The sequence below is a fragment of the Phoca vitulina genome, unplaced genomic scaffold (assembly GCF_004348235.1).
Source record: "Phoca vitulina isolate PV1807 unplaced genomic scaffold, GSC_HSeal_1.0 scaffold8, whole genome shotgun sequence".
Taxonomy (NCBI): domain Eukaryota; kingdom Metazoa; phylum Chordata; class Mammalia; order Carnivora; family Phocidae; genus Phoca; species Phoca vitulina.
In genome coordinates, this window is record NW_022589711.1 from 20,148,902 (window position 1) to 20,161,684 (window position 12,783).

At 38.8% G+C, this 12,783-nt stretch overlaps 1 long non-coding RNA gene across 1 annotated transcript in view; it reads left to right on the plus strand.

The window, feature by feature from the left end:
- LOC116633758 overlaps positions 1-12,783 on the plus strand; it is a 193,683-nt gene that overhangs the window by 32,897 nt on the left and 148,003 nt on the right. Inside the window, exon 4 of the long non-coding RNA XR_004299777.1 lies at positions 4,087-4,151. This is a non-coding gene — a long non-coding RNA (uncharacterized LOC116633758). The remainder of the gene's footprint in view (positions 1-4,086; positions 4,152-12,783) is intronic.

Sequence of the window (12,783 nt, forward strand, 5' to 3'; positions counted from 1 at the left end):
TGATGGCACCTGAGGCTCACCTTGGTGCTGGGAAAGGATTTCAGTCATGATCAATTTAGTATTTTCCTCCCTGTGCTCACTTTTATCCCTTGTGCAAACGATTAGTGCATTTACAGTAATGTTGCCTAAAATGGATTAGAGAATTGAGCGTGGAATTAGAAATTTTCTTAAGAATTTGAGGAAATAAAGAAGAGTTTGTGGAGAATTTTATTTCACCAGCTTTAAGTAAGAAAATAAAACACAAGAGGATGCCTGGGTGGCTTAGCCGGTTAAGTGTCTGCCTTCAGCTCAGGTCATATCTCAGGGTCCTGGGATCTAGTTCTGTGTCTGGCTCCCGGCTCAGTGGGGAGTCTGCTTCTTCCTCTCCCTCTCCTTCTACCATTCCCTCCCACTTGGTCTCTCTCTCTCTCTCTCAAAATAAATAAGTAAAATCTTAAAAAAAAAAAGAAAACAAAACAAAAATTCTCTTCTGAACTATCCTTAAGCCATGAAATTTAGAATTTAAAAAAAAATTAAAAACTTACCTTTAATAATTCATGTTTTAAAATATATGTGTAACTGGCAACTTTAATATTTTCACAAATTCATGTTTCAGAAACTAATGTTTCTTTAAAAAAATTAATGTAGAAGAAAAATAGGAATGTTAATTTTCTCATAATCTATTCCTAATGTTCGGAGGTAATTCTCCATGGCTTTATTACATTTCTATGCATCTTTTGAGCAGAGCTACTAACTGCCTTTCTTCTCTCTTTTCCAGAATATTTGTGCAGAAAATAGACTTGGAAGATAGAGATAGTGTCCCTACTGGAATAACATTTGGCCAGACTTACTGTCCATTAAAAACAATTAGAGTTCCCTGAGCTTAGGGTTCCTCTTCTGTAGGGTAGCCCACTGTTTACAGGCATCGGTCTGGTCCTCTTTGTGTCATCTTGTGGGAATTAAGGCTCAGGGAATTGGTGCAAATGCTGACTCTCTGCTCATTACTATTCCTGTGAGAAACTGTCCTTCGCCTCTGATCCAGGAGTCTCATGTCTGCTACCAGTCTTCATGAAACTGGCAGATTGACTTGTTAGCTTACAAGCAGGGTATGAGTTCAGACCCTCCATAGTTTTTGACACCTAGAGAAACTTGTGCACATTTGTACCAGGGTACCTTATAAGAATATTTGGAATAGAATTGCTTGTGATATCCAAAAACTGGAGCTAAACCAAATGTGTACCAATATTGGAATAGATAAATACATTTTATACATTTATATGATGACATCGTACACAGTGTATACATAAGTGAACAAACTACAACTCTATGTAGCAGTGTGGATTAATTATGTAAGCATAATGTTGAAAAAAAGAGCCAGTCACAAGATAATACATACATCCTGATCAAAAGAGACACAAGTAAACTGTATTTTTAGATATAAATACATTGGTGGTAATGGTATAAAGAAAATGGAGAGATATTATAGTAAAAGTCATGATAGTTATCTCAGATGGGGAGAGAGGAGTATATATATATATTTTTTTAATATTTTTATTTATTTATTTGACAGAGAGAGACAGCAAGAGAGGGAACACAAGCAGGGGGAGTGGGAGAGGGAGAAGCAGGCTTCCTGCTGAGCAGGGAGCCCGATGTGGGGCTCGATCCCAGGACCCTGGGATCATGACCTGAGCTGAAGGCAGACACTTAACCATCTGAGCCACCCAGGTGCCCCGAGAGAGGAGTATATTAAAGAAGAAGCTCATGGGCGATATCTGTAGGGCTGTCCGCACTTACTGTATGTCTGACCCAAGTGGTAGATGCATGGGTGTTTGCTTTATATTTATTCACCATCCTGTGTATTTGTGTTTAATGTACTTTTTGTGGGTATGGTATTTCATAACCAGAGTGGTTAGAATTACTTTAGAAACAATTCCTTCATCTATTATTCTTTGGATGATATAACCCAATGTATCTGTTCACTGTAAAGAATGTAAACAGAGAAAAAAGTGAACTTTGTAATAAAGATTAATTAAGCCTTTATAGTCAATAACCACCAAATTTTTAATGCTTTGTTGAATAAGTTTCCTTGAAAATGTTACTTTTACAAATACGCCAGCCTATTAAAATGGGAATCAAAGTTTGTTTTGAGATTGATTCTTATGTGCTTCACTTTTGAGAGTCAGTACTGTGAACACATACGTAAGGAATACATCTCTTTGAAGTGCTGTACAGAAGGTGATAGGGTGATATTACTTATTTTCAAGAATATGCCGTTAACAAAATAAGTACTTGGAATTATTGATGCTATGTGTTATGCTTTTGAAAGAACATAAAGTATATGGTCATTTGATAAAATACATACATTTTCTGGTTAAGAAAAATTTTGTTTTTCTACTCCTTTATGTTCATTTCAATGTATTAAATATTAATCTTTCTTTGATCTGCCAACATATGCATGTCTAGGCATCCTCTTTGCTGATCAAAGTATTCCTATTTATTAAAAGAAAATACAGGAAATGTGCTGTTCCCAATCTTAACTATTTTTAAGATTTTATTTATTTATTTATTTTAGAGAAAGCAAGAGGGGGAGAGCGGGAGAGAGAGAGAGAGAGCCAGGGAAGGGGCAGAGAGAGAATCTCAAGCAGATTCCCTGCTGAGCGGGGAGCCCGACATAGGGCCTGATCCCAGGACCCTGACATCACGACCTAACCAAAATCAAGATCAAATGCTCAACCGACTGAGCTACCCAGGCACCCCTTAGATATTTTTAAAGGAATAAAAAAAGTTTTAAGGTTTTCCTGATTTGTCAATAAGGTTTAAAAAAGAATAATAGAAATAATAATTATGAGACTGATTTAGCTGTATAGTATGTTGAGTGACTGAAACATTAGCGCTTTCTTCATATTTTAAACAGTTTGAAATTCTTTCATAGCTGCCGACAATTATATTACAGTTTCAGAGATCAATTGTAAAAGATGCTCTAGGGATGAGGAAATGAATGCCAAGCAAAAGAAGGGACTAAGACAAGGCCACAGAATGAACAGTAAGATTCAACACCAAGAAGTCAAGATTCAAGCCCAAGTTTGAAGCTCTTTTCTCAATTGAATCACAAGCCCCCACCCCCAAAACAAAGCCAGCAATACTTTAGGAAATTCTTCCATGACACCTGCTCCCTTCTTCCTCAAGCCCTAGCTTGTCTCCTTACACTTTTCCACTCAAGTTGAATTCACAACTCTCTAATTTTAGGCTCAATCCCTTTTCCTAGATAGGATGTGTATGAGGGAGAGAGAAGAATGAAAGATTTCTGCAGCCCTTTGGGTTGATTTTAATTAGCATAAATATAAGCAACCAGGACAGCAGAGGACTCAGTAGCAGTTGGCTGATAAGATCCCCTCTTGTTCAGTATATTCAGAAATGGAATTAATTTTTAATACCACATATTAGCTATCTTCTAATACATAGGTAGTCTCCTTGAAGTCCCTTCCAGTAAGCACAGATGCTGCTGATGGAATAAATGGAAGTCAGCCTGATCTAATAGAAAGTGTTTTTCCACCTTTTCCTGGGATAGCCATTTTAGTCTGAATTGTACTGGCAATATACTTATGAGACACTCAATAACTGTTAGCTCTACTAAGGTATGGCTGAGTGAATGGATCATGGCATAGTAGGGAAAGCACTGGACTGGAAGTCAGAGAAATTGAAATCAGGTTTTTTACTTTTTTTGGAGCAGATGGTGGAGTAAAAACAAATCATTGACTGTTTTGGTTTCAGTTTATTCATTTGTGTAAACAAGCAAATCAATGAATCTGATGATTTCTAAGATACCATTAGCTAGCTCTGTGTTTCTCAGACACTGTGAATGGTAAATACCACTCGTTATCTTCAACTATTCCAAGTAAAAAGAGAATAACTGTATTTTTAATTTAATGACTTAAAGTATATTCTTCAATCTCCAAAGGCCAGTTACCCGACATTTTTATTCCATAGAATAAAATAGGTACAATGTAGAGAACCCTTAGTATGTTTCAGGTACTATATTAATTACTTAACAAATGCTATCTCATTTAATCCTTTACGAATTTGTTATTATTATCATGATTTTTTTAGATGATGGGACTCAGGCTTTGGGAATTTGAGTAACTTGACCGAGGCCCAGAAGCTGCTCCTGATTGGTAAGACATGACATCAGCTCATTTCTATATTGCTTCAGAGTCTGTGCTCATAATCACTGTACGTGAATGGAACATGGCAATACAGGATCATCAAGGGGAATCACTGGGTTAAGATGGAAGGGTGTAAATTGTTTTATTTCAGAGGTAATATATAGTTATATTCTTGATAGGCAAAATTAAAACAGCACATGGCAAATGTGAAATTTCCTCCTCACCTACCCTTTCATGCCCACTCTTCTCCCCAACAGCATAATTGCTCTCTATAGTGTAGTGTATGGACACATGCTATTTTACTGACTGAAAGGAAACACAAGGAGGGGAGAGGGGCTCTGAGGTAATATAATGTGCTTAGTTACCCAGATGTGTTCATTTTGTGAAAACATATCAGGCCTTTATGACTTGTATACTTTTCTGTAGGCATGTGGTATTTCAGTTAAAAGCATGTCTGAGCTTCTTTCACAGTGTATAAGGAACAGGGGTGGGACCCCCCCGATTGGCCAGGTCCTCTTCAGGGACCCAGAGGTGATCCTTCTGGATCAGCCTTTGGGGAAGAATTCCTCCATGCCCTCAGCCACGCGGGCACTGAGCCCATTCTGTATGCATGTAGTATTTCAGTTAAAGCATGTCAAGGAAAATACCATGATACTGAACTGCTAGTTGTCCCAGAACCTCCCTTTTGGGAAATTATGGAAAAAACCTTGTAAAAATTGAGTTGCAAAAACAACTTTCTCTCTTTGTTCCTTGAGGATTAATGATTCTATATTGTAATTTCTGGAATCCACTTTGGTTATACCATTTGTTGGGAGCCTCCTACATAATTGGCATGCTCTACTTAATGTATTTCTCCACGTGAGGCTGCCCACATTCTTAGAAGAACGCCTAACTCAAATTGTGCTTAATTTTTAACCCCAATTGAGCTCAAACCTCAAATTTTCACAGTTGGTCTTCAAAGGGGGAATACCTCTTCCCTATTTATCTGGTTTCCATGAGAAAGATATCTCCTAAAGAAGTCTTACCCATCTCCATGAAATTCTGAGTTGGCAACTTTTGGTATGTGGAACCTAGCACCTTCCACGTCCCTGTCTCTTAGGAGGCCAGCATGCCTGTGGAGAGCACCTGTCCACAGTTGCTCTTGGCCATGGAAATAGTTTTTGCTTACCAACATCCATTCTTCTTCTCTGGGCTAAATTTCCTGGTAGGGCCATTTTATTAGTTCTGACCCCTGGGTTGAGATTGAAAGTGGTATGATTCACTTTTGGAGCAGAACATGTGACTGCCAGAAAGAGAAACTTTCAGGGCCCTGTCTTATCTTTCTGCAGTGGCAACGAGCAAATTTTGAGATAGTGGTTGTTCTTCAGTCTGGGTCCCAGAGACAGAACGAGAATATAGAACAGAGTCTCAGCTGCCCTACGACGGACATAGTAAATGAGCAAGAAATGTGCCTTTGTGGCTTCAAGCCAATGAGACTTGGGAATCATTTGGTACTGCAGCATAACCTAGGCTCTTCTAAACTGTAGCCAGGACTTAAACTTAGCAACTGAGGCTCTGCCTGCAGGCATGAGGAAAGTCATTCAGTACTGCCTGTACCTGGAAGGGGAAACCTAATTCTCAGGTGTAGCCTTCAGAAATTCCCTTCATTTAAAGGCTATATTCTTCAATACCAATGTAATAAGTCTCTCCTTTATCTTGTTCTTTTGCCTAAGCAATTGGTTTAGAACTTGTAGAGGGAAGAGAAACATTATTTGCTGGACCTCCTTCTTCATAATTCCATCAGGTTAGTGACGGGGGCCAAGTGACCTAGAAAGAAACTGAAGAGGGAAGTAAGGATGAGGTCATATGTAGCCCAAAGGGGAATGTTAAAGATTTTGTCTTTAGTGTAAAGTCCAGTAGGAAGTCACAGAAGGTTTTAAGCAGACATGTGACAAGATAGGATTTGCAGTTTCCAAGGAACAGCCTGATTGGCATGTAGAGAATGCATCAGAGGGGTATGGAAACACACATACGAAGACCAGGTAAGAAAGTCCTAACTAAAAATAATGGTTGCTCAAATGAAGGAAATTATGTGATGGTTAAAATCATGAAATACACGTTCCTTTCCTCTTATGGTCTGGCTGATCTGGGAATATATTTTAGAATATTTAGAGGAATGGAAGTATGGCATAGCCTTCAGGCAAATCTCCAGGAAGAGTATAGTAGTAGTATTCTTTCTGTCTCACTATCTCTCTGTCTCTCTGTGTCTCCTGCCTCTCTCCCTCCCTCCCTCCCTTCCTCTCTCTCTCTCTGTCAGTTCCCCTCACATACATACATACGTAAATATATACATACATAAACACACATACTCACACACTTTTGGATAAGAAATAAAAGAGAGTTTGGATTATATTTCCTGGTAATAATTTTAAGTGCACAAATTCTGTATATACTTCAAAGTCAACTGATATCTCCTGTGTCATTTAAGCATTAATGAGGACCACATCACCTCTATTCTTCTGAGGGTGTCTGGGCTCACCCTATGTCACCTCTGGCCCAAATCCCTCTTGGTAACAAGTTATGTCTGTCCAGAGTCCTGCTGTGTTACAAGGTACCCTAACCACAACCTTCCCTGTATTACAAGGAACTCCTATACCACAAGGATTCCCCTGTCACAAGAAGCCGATGACCACAGAAGAAGAAAAACAAACAAAAACAGTTAGAAGAAAAGGGGACCCCTAACCACAGAGGAAGCCAGTTTTCATAAAGGGATCCCTGACTGCTTATTCAAGCTGGGAATTAGGTCTATAAATGCCAACTAAAAGGAACCAAATGGCTTGTGGAGGTGAGGTACTGCTGGGTGCCCCTCTCATTTCTGCTCGCTGCATAAAGATTAGCAGTAAGGGGAGAATCTTCTCCTCCAACAGCACATATATCTGATTCAAAGGCCATATGATCTTCCATGGATATGTGCCTGATGAGATTTTGTGCAAAAGGCCAAGATTTTCCTAGCAAGGCAATTTGGGTTTACTCCAACACTCAGATGGGCAATTGATGCACTGAAGTTCTACATCATAGAACATAGGCACAGTGATTTTCGACTGGAAAAATTTCAAAGGGTAGCTTACTGATCTTCCATTGTGGCAATTAAAAGCAATTCTCAGTAAGATATTTCTAAAGCATTTACTTTGAGCCATGTAAATTCCTGGGGATTTCTAATATTAACTATTTCCTAATCTAAAATTAGGAAAAGTTATAAATAATCTCATCTGATACTACAGTCTGAGTTCATAAAGGGTGAATTTGGTTTGGGGGTAGGTTTTTAAATAACAATAAAATAGGGGAAACCATTATATATTGAAGCTGCTCCTACTATAAAAGAGAGAGAAGAGGGGGGAAAAAAAAGACACCCAGTGCATCTATATAATGATTTTCTTCTCTAAGACAAGCATATGGCTCACTCTGAAGTGTTACCAAATTATTAAATTTCACATTAAAATGAAGGGAGTGTGAACTCTTCCCTGCTTTGCCTCTTCACAGTTATCTGTTGACCCATAGATGGTGCTCTGATCTTGATTCTGGTGGAGATTTAATGATGAGCAGATTACAGACTGTAGATCTTTATTGAGTTAAAGGGAGTTTGCCATGACTCATTCATTCATTCATTCTGCCAGTAATTATTAAGCACCCACCATGTGCTAGGACTGTATTAGGTTTCTTTTCACAGTGTAAAGATCACTGGAAAGGAAATAAAAGCTTCACTGTATTTCTTCTCGAGATGATAATATTTCAGTTTATATTGCTGTATAACAAATTCCTTTAAAGCTTAATGACTTACAATAACAACAATTTATTACTTCTCACCATTTGGTTTGTTGGCTGGGTGGTTCCTCTGCTGATTTCTTCTGGGCTCGCTCACTCAGAGTTGCATTCAGCCTGGGCTAGAAGGTCTGAGACGGTCTAACTCACGTGTCTGGCTGTTGGTGCTGGCTGTCCTCCAGGGCACCTGTGTTGGCTCCCCATAGACCAGACCTGCTTTCTTATTACATGGCAGCCTCAGAACAGGGCTCCGAGTGGGTGAAGCCAGAGCCATAAAGCCTATTAAGGCCTATGTAGTCTTGTAAGTTGCATTATGTCACTTTGCCACCTTCTATTGGTCAAAGCAAGTTCAAGACCGGCCTAGATTCAAGAGGTAGAGGAATAGACTAACTCTTGATAGAAGAATTAATAAATCACATTGCAAAGGGGCATGCTTCCTGGGATGGGAGGACTTTGTGGTCATATTTTTTGATCTACAAAAAAACAAGTCGAGAAAGGAATAATAGTAGAATAGAAATGCTTAGATCCTGTAGTCTCCTGGTAGAAACATGACTGGACTTGCAGTTTTTAAAAAGGAAAGTGGTATGTCTTTAAGACAAGCTGTCTATTGGGTTAATGAGGCCATTTCTTCCGTGGAGAGTAAAGGGTTATATGGATGTGGATCGTATATCACACACGCTGTGTGGATTTCTTTATTATTCATCTTTTCCATTATTCCTAGATACTTAGTTTTCTTCAGCAGTTGACTAACCTTGGGAGAGTGTGTTAACTCCGAATTGGTACTTCTCCAGAGGGTAGGACGGAGATAATGAAACGAGATAGAACGAAGTAGTTTAGTTGCCCTGGCAAGGCAGTGTGATGTAGTTTGGTATTTGATGACATTGTACGTGATCAGATAATTAACCTTTCAACAACAGTGTTCAGTAAGCACACAAATATATTGTAGAAGTTAGAGCTTCTTTGGGGGTTATCATTTATTAAATCCCTACTGTGTGTCAAGATTTTTACATATGTTATCTTTAAATGTTTTAACAATCATGAAAAGTGTCAGTTTCTGTTTTACAAATGAGAAAACTGAGGCCTAGGGAAGATGGGTGAATTTCATATAGCCAAATATTAAGTACAGGACAGAATTTAGACTTCCGGGTACCTACTCCATATCCATTCTCCTCCTCTCTTTGTGCAGTGGAACCTCAGTTTCGCTGGAGGTTGCAATATGCCCAGCCAAAACTACATTTCACAAGCTTTTTTGCATAGCCAATGGAAACTGGCTGATGAAGGGTAGCTGGAAGTTGTTTTGTAGGGATTTTGGGAAAGCACCTTAAAAAGGAGGCCGATTTGGTTGATATGCACATTTCTGCCATTATTCCTTCCTGCTGCTTGGAACAGGACACGATGCCTAGAGGCCCGGCATCCATAATATAAACATAAGCACAAGCATCCAGACTATTAGGATGGTAGAGCAGAGACCTGGAAGAAGCATGGGCCCCTGAAGAAATTATGGACCTGCTTTATCAGCTCTTACATGAGACGAAAATAAAACTCCTATCTTGCTTAAGCCGGGGTTATTTCCTATATAGGCAGCTATACTCAATCCTAACAGTTAAAGACACCAAAACACACAGCCCACATTGCTTTATCTCAATTCTTTATTTAAAAACAAAATTTAGAAAATTAGTGTCATGAAAGTAATAAAATAATAATGCAGATGCAAGAATGTCTGCAATCACAAGCCTCTACTTCTGCAGAAAATTAGGAAGAACCTTATTTATGTTGAGCTCAGCCCTTGCAAACTGTATCTTCAAGGCTAGCTTCCTTATTCTCCAGTTTTAGTGACTCTGTGGCTTCCGAAGGAACCTGATCCTGCTTCTGTGTCTGAGAATGAGGGTCCCTTGACTTTGCTTGGAGTCTGTGGCACTATGACTTCTATAGTGATCTGACCTTTGTATCCCACATCCTAAAGCAATGCATCTTTAAATTTCAGCTGCATGAAAATCACAGGGCATATTGGTAAATTAAAAAAAAAAAAATCAGATTTTCAGATCTACCATAGAGATTTTGAATCAGTTGTTCTGTGGCAGGGCCCAGGAATTTGCATTTTTAGCAAATAGCCCACACAGTTCTTAGGTATGTGATTCACAAGTTCCCTTTTGAGAAACCCTGCTGAACCTTCATCCTAACCAGTACCTCACACTATTATCTGATCCAAACTTGCAATTTTTGGTGTGGAGGTGGGTGGGAGTGTATTTTGATGTCTTTAATAGTTAGAGATGGAGTGAAGATGTATATATAAGAAAAAAAAAACCTGGCTTAAACAAGATAGGGTTTATATTTTCCACTCACATAAGTCCTGCTATGGTATGAATATCAAAGATGATTTCTAAAATTTAGTAATCCAGGTCAGGGTAATATGGCTTATTTTTTTTTTTTTACTTATAGGAATTTTCTTTTAAGTATTAAATCTGTACTAATTGCCATGGCTGGCACAAATTGTACCAGATGGATAGGTAAGTCTCCTACTTTTGCAGAGTTCCAAGTTGCCTTTCTTGTTCTTAATTATTAAAGATTAATTTTATTTTGCAGAACATGCACGGAGAATTGCCAATACCTTTCCTCAAAGGACATAATTTAAACTTTAAAACATCAAAATTTTAATAAAAGTTTGAAATTGTTGCCAATGTTTTTACAGAAGCCACCAAATGATTTCAACTAATGGTGCATATTAAAGGCAACCATTGTGAGAAGGTAAAACCTAGGCCACCCCTGGAAAGAAAATATGTGTGTCTCTCCATAGTGGCCGCATAGGCCCTCTTCTGCTTTCAGGGATGGGTTCCTGAAAAGTGCAATGGCATGGAATGTGAAAAATGAAAACAACCTCTATGCTTTAAGGCAGAGCTAGACATTTTACAGAACCTGCAATTTTACCTGACTACTCAATCATATATGACTAGTAACTCATACACACTCTTATGCTCTTTAATTTATTCTTTTCCTTTAGCCAGGTTTAAGTTAAATTCATTTCTGTTGGGGCACCTGGGTGGCTCAGTCGGTTAAGTGTCTGCCTTCAGCTCAGGTCATGATCTGGGAGTCCCTGGAAGGAGCCCCACGGCAGGCTCTCTGCTCAGCGGGGGGTCTGCTTTTCCCTCTGCCCCCCCCCCCCCCCGCCGCTCATGTGCACTCTGTCTCTGTCTCCCTCTCAAATAAATAAATAAAATCTCTAAAAAAATTCATTTCTTTTGTAATCCTAGCACTGCTCCTGCTGCTATTACTACTTTTACTGCATCTCCAACTTTGCCTGCCACTCCTGAAATACTCCCTCGCCGTCAGGCCAGTATTCCAGGTATGCTGTGAATGTCACCTGTTTAATAACACGCCTCTCTGCTCCTGTGGAGATTGGTTGAAATCTAGGCCTGATGCCGGAACTGTCTTGAAATTTCTGTTCTCCGTCATTCTGTGGATTTTCTTTATTTTTCTCTCAGATTGGATCCTGTCCTAGCTCTCCATTACTCCTTTCCTCAGTTCGTTCCTTGTTTTGGTGGAACACAACTTCTAGTAGCATCCTGAAAGAAGGTTTCATGACAGGTAAACTTTGGAGGCCTTGCCTGTGTGACACCATCTTTATCATCATGCCATCTCTCTCAGTTGCCTGTTTGGCTGGGTGCAGAATTCGAGGCTGAGTGCTTCTCTGTAACTGCTGCCCTCTCTTCCAGCTGCCATTTTAGTATTGAGAAGTCTAGTGCCACTCTAATTTTTGATCACTGTGGGAACTATGATTTTTTTTTTGCTCTTAGAACATTTCAAATCTTTTTGTTGTCCCCGGTGATCTGAAACATCTTGGCGTGAGTCTATTTTATCTCTTATGTCAGTCCTTTGATAAAATTTTTCAATCTGTTGATTCATTTTTCACAGTTCTGTGAATTTGTCCTGAATTGTTTATTTGGTTATTATTTTTCCCCCTCTTTTCCCTATATTTTCCTTTCTGGAATACCTTTTGATATTAGATTCTATGGGTTGACTTCTATTTTTTTTTTTTTTTTAATGTTTCTGTCCTATTTTCCATCCTTTTCCCCTTTTGCTATGCTTTCTGCCAGGTTTTCTCAATTTTTTTTTCGTATTTTCTCAACTGTATCTTCCAACTCTTACAATGTATATTTAATAACTGCTGTTACACTTTTACTTTCCAAGAGCTATTTTTTTTGGGTTTTGTTTTCTGAATGGTTTCTTTTCTCCCTCTTCCCCCAGTAGTGTGGCGCAGGCAGTCAGCTATCCAATATAGACTTGTATTCATCCCTTGAAATAAAGTTGCTGATAGGAAGTGACTGCTCAGTCAGGGACTGCATTTCTGATCTCCCCTTGCATCATGCTATTGGAAAGTGAACAACAATAGCGTATATTCTTCTAAGACAAAGAGTTAGGAACGAAGTATGTTTGCTTTGCCATTTCTTTCATCATTTGTCACATGAGTAGATAGAACTCTAAGGACAAAAGGGATGGAGAAGTCACAAATGGGGAGGGAGCCAGGAGCCTGGAGTAATTATGTGGAACAGAGCCCTTCCCCTATATCATTACTAATTGGACTCTATATAAGTGAGAAATAAATATCTATGATGTTAAGCTATTGAGATGCCAAGGTGTTGTCTCTATTATAGCAGTTAGTATTACCTTAATTAAGGTTTCGTTCTTTTTTTGATTGGTTGATGTAATAACTTTTTTTCCTCTGAGAAAATTAATGCTATTTTTAATTTTATTATTCTTTCTCCAGCGTAGTCTTGTTTTTCCTCAGGTTGCTTTTATGGGTGTTTGGTTTGACCACTTTCTGTCATTTGGATGCTTACGTCAAATA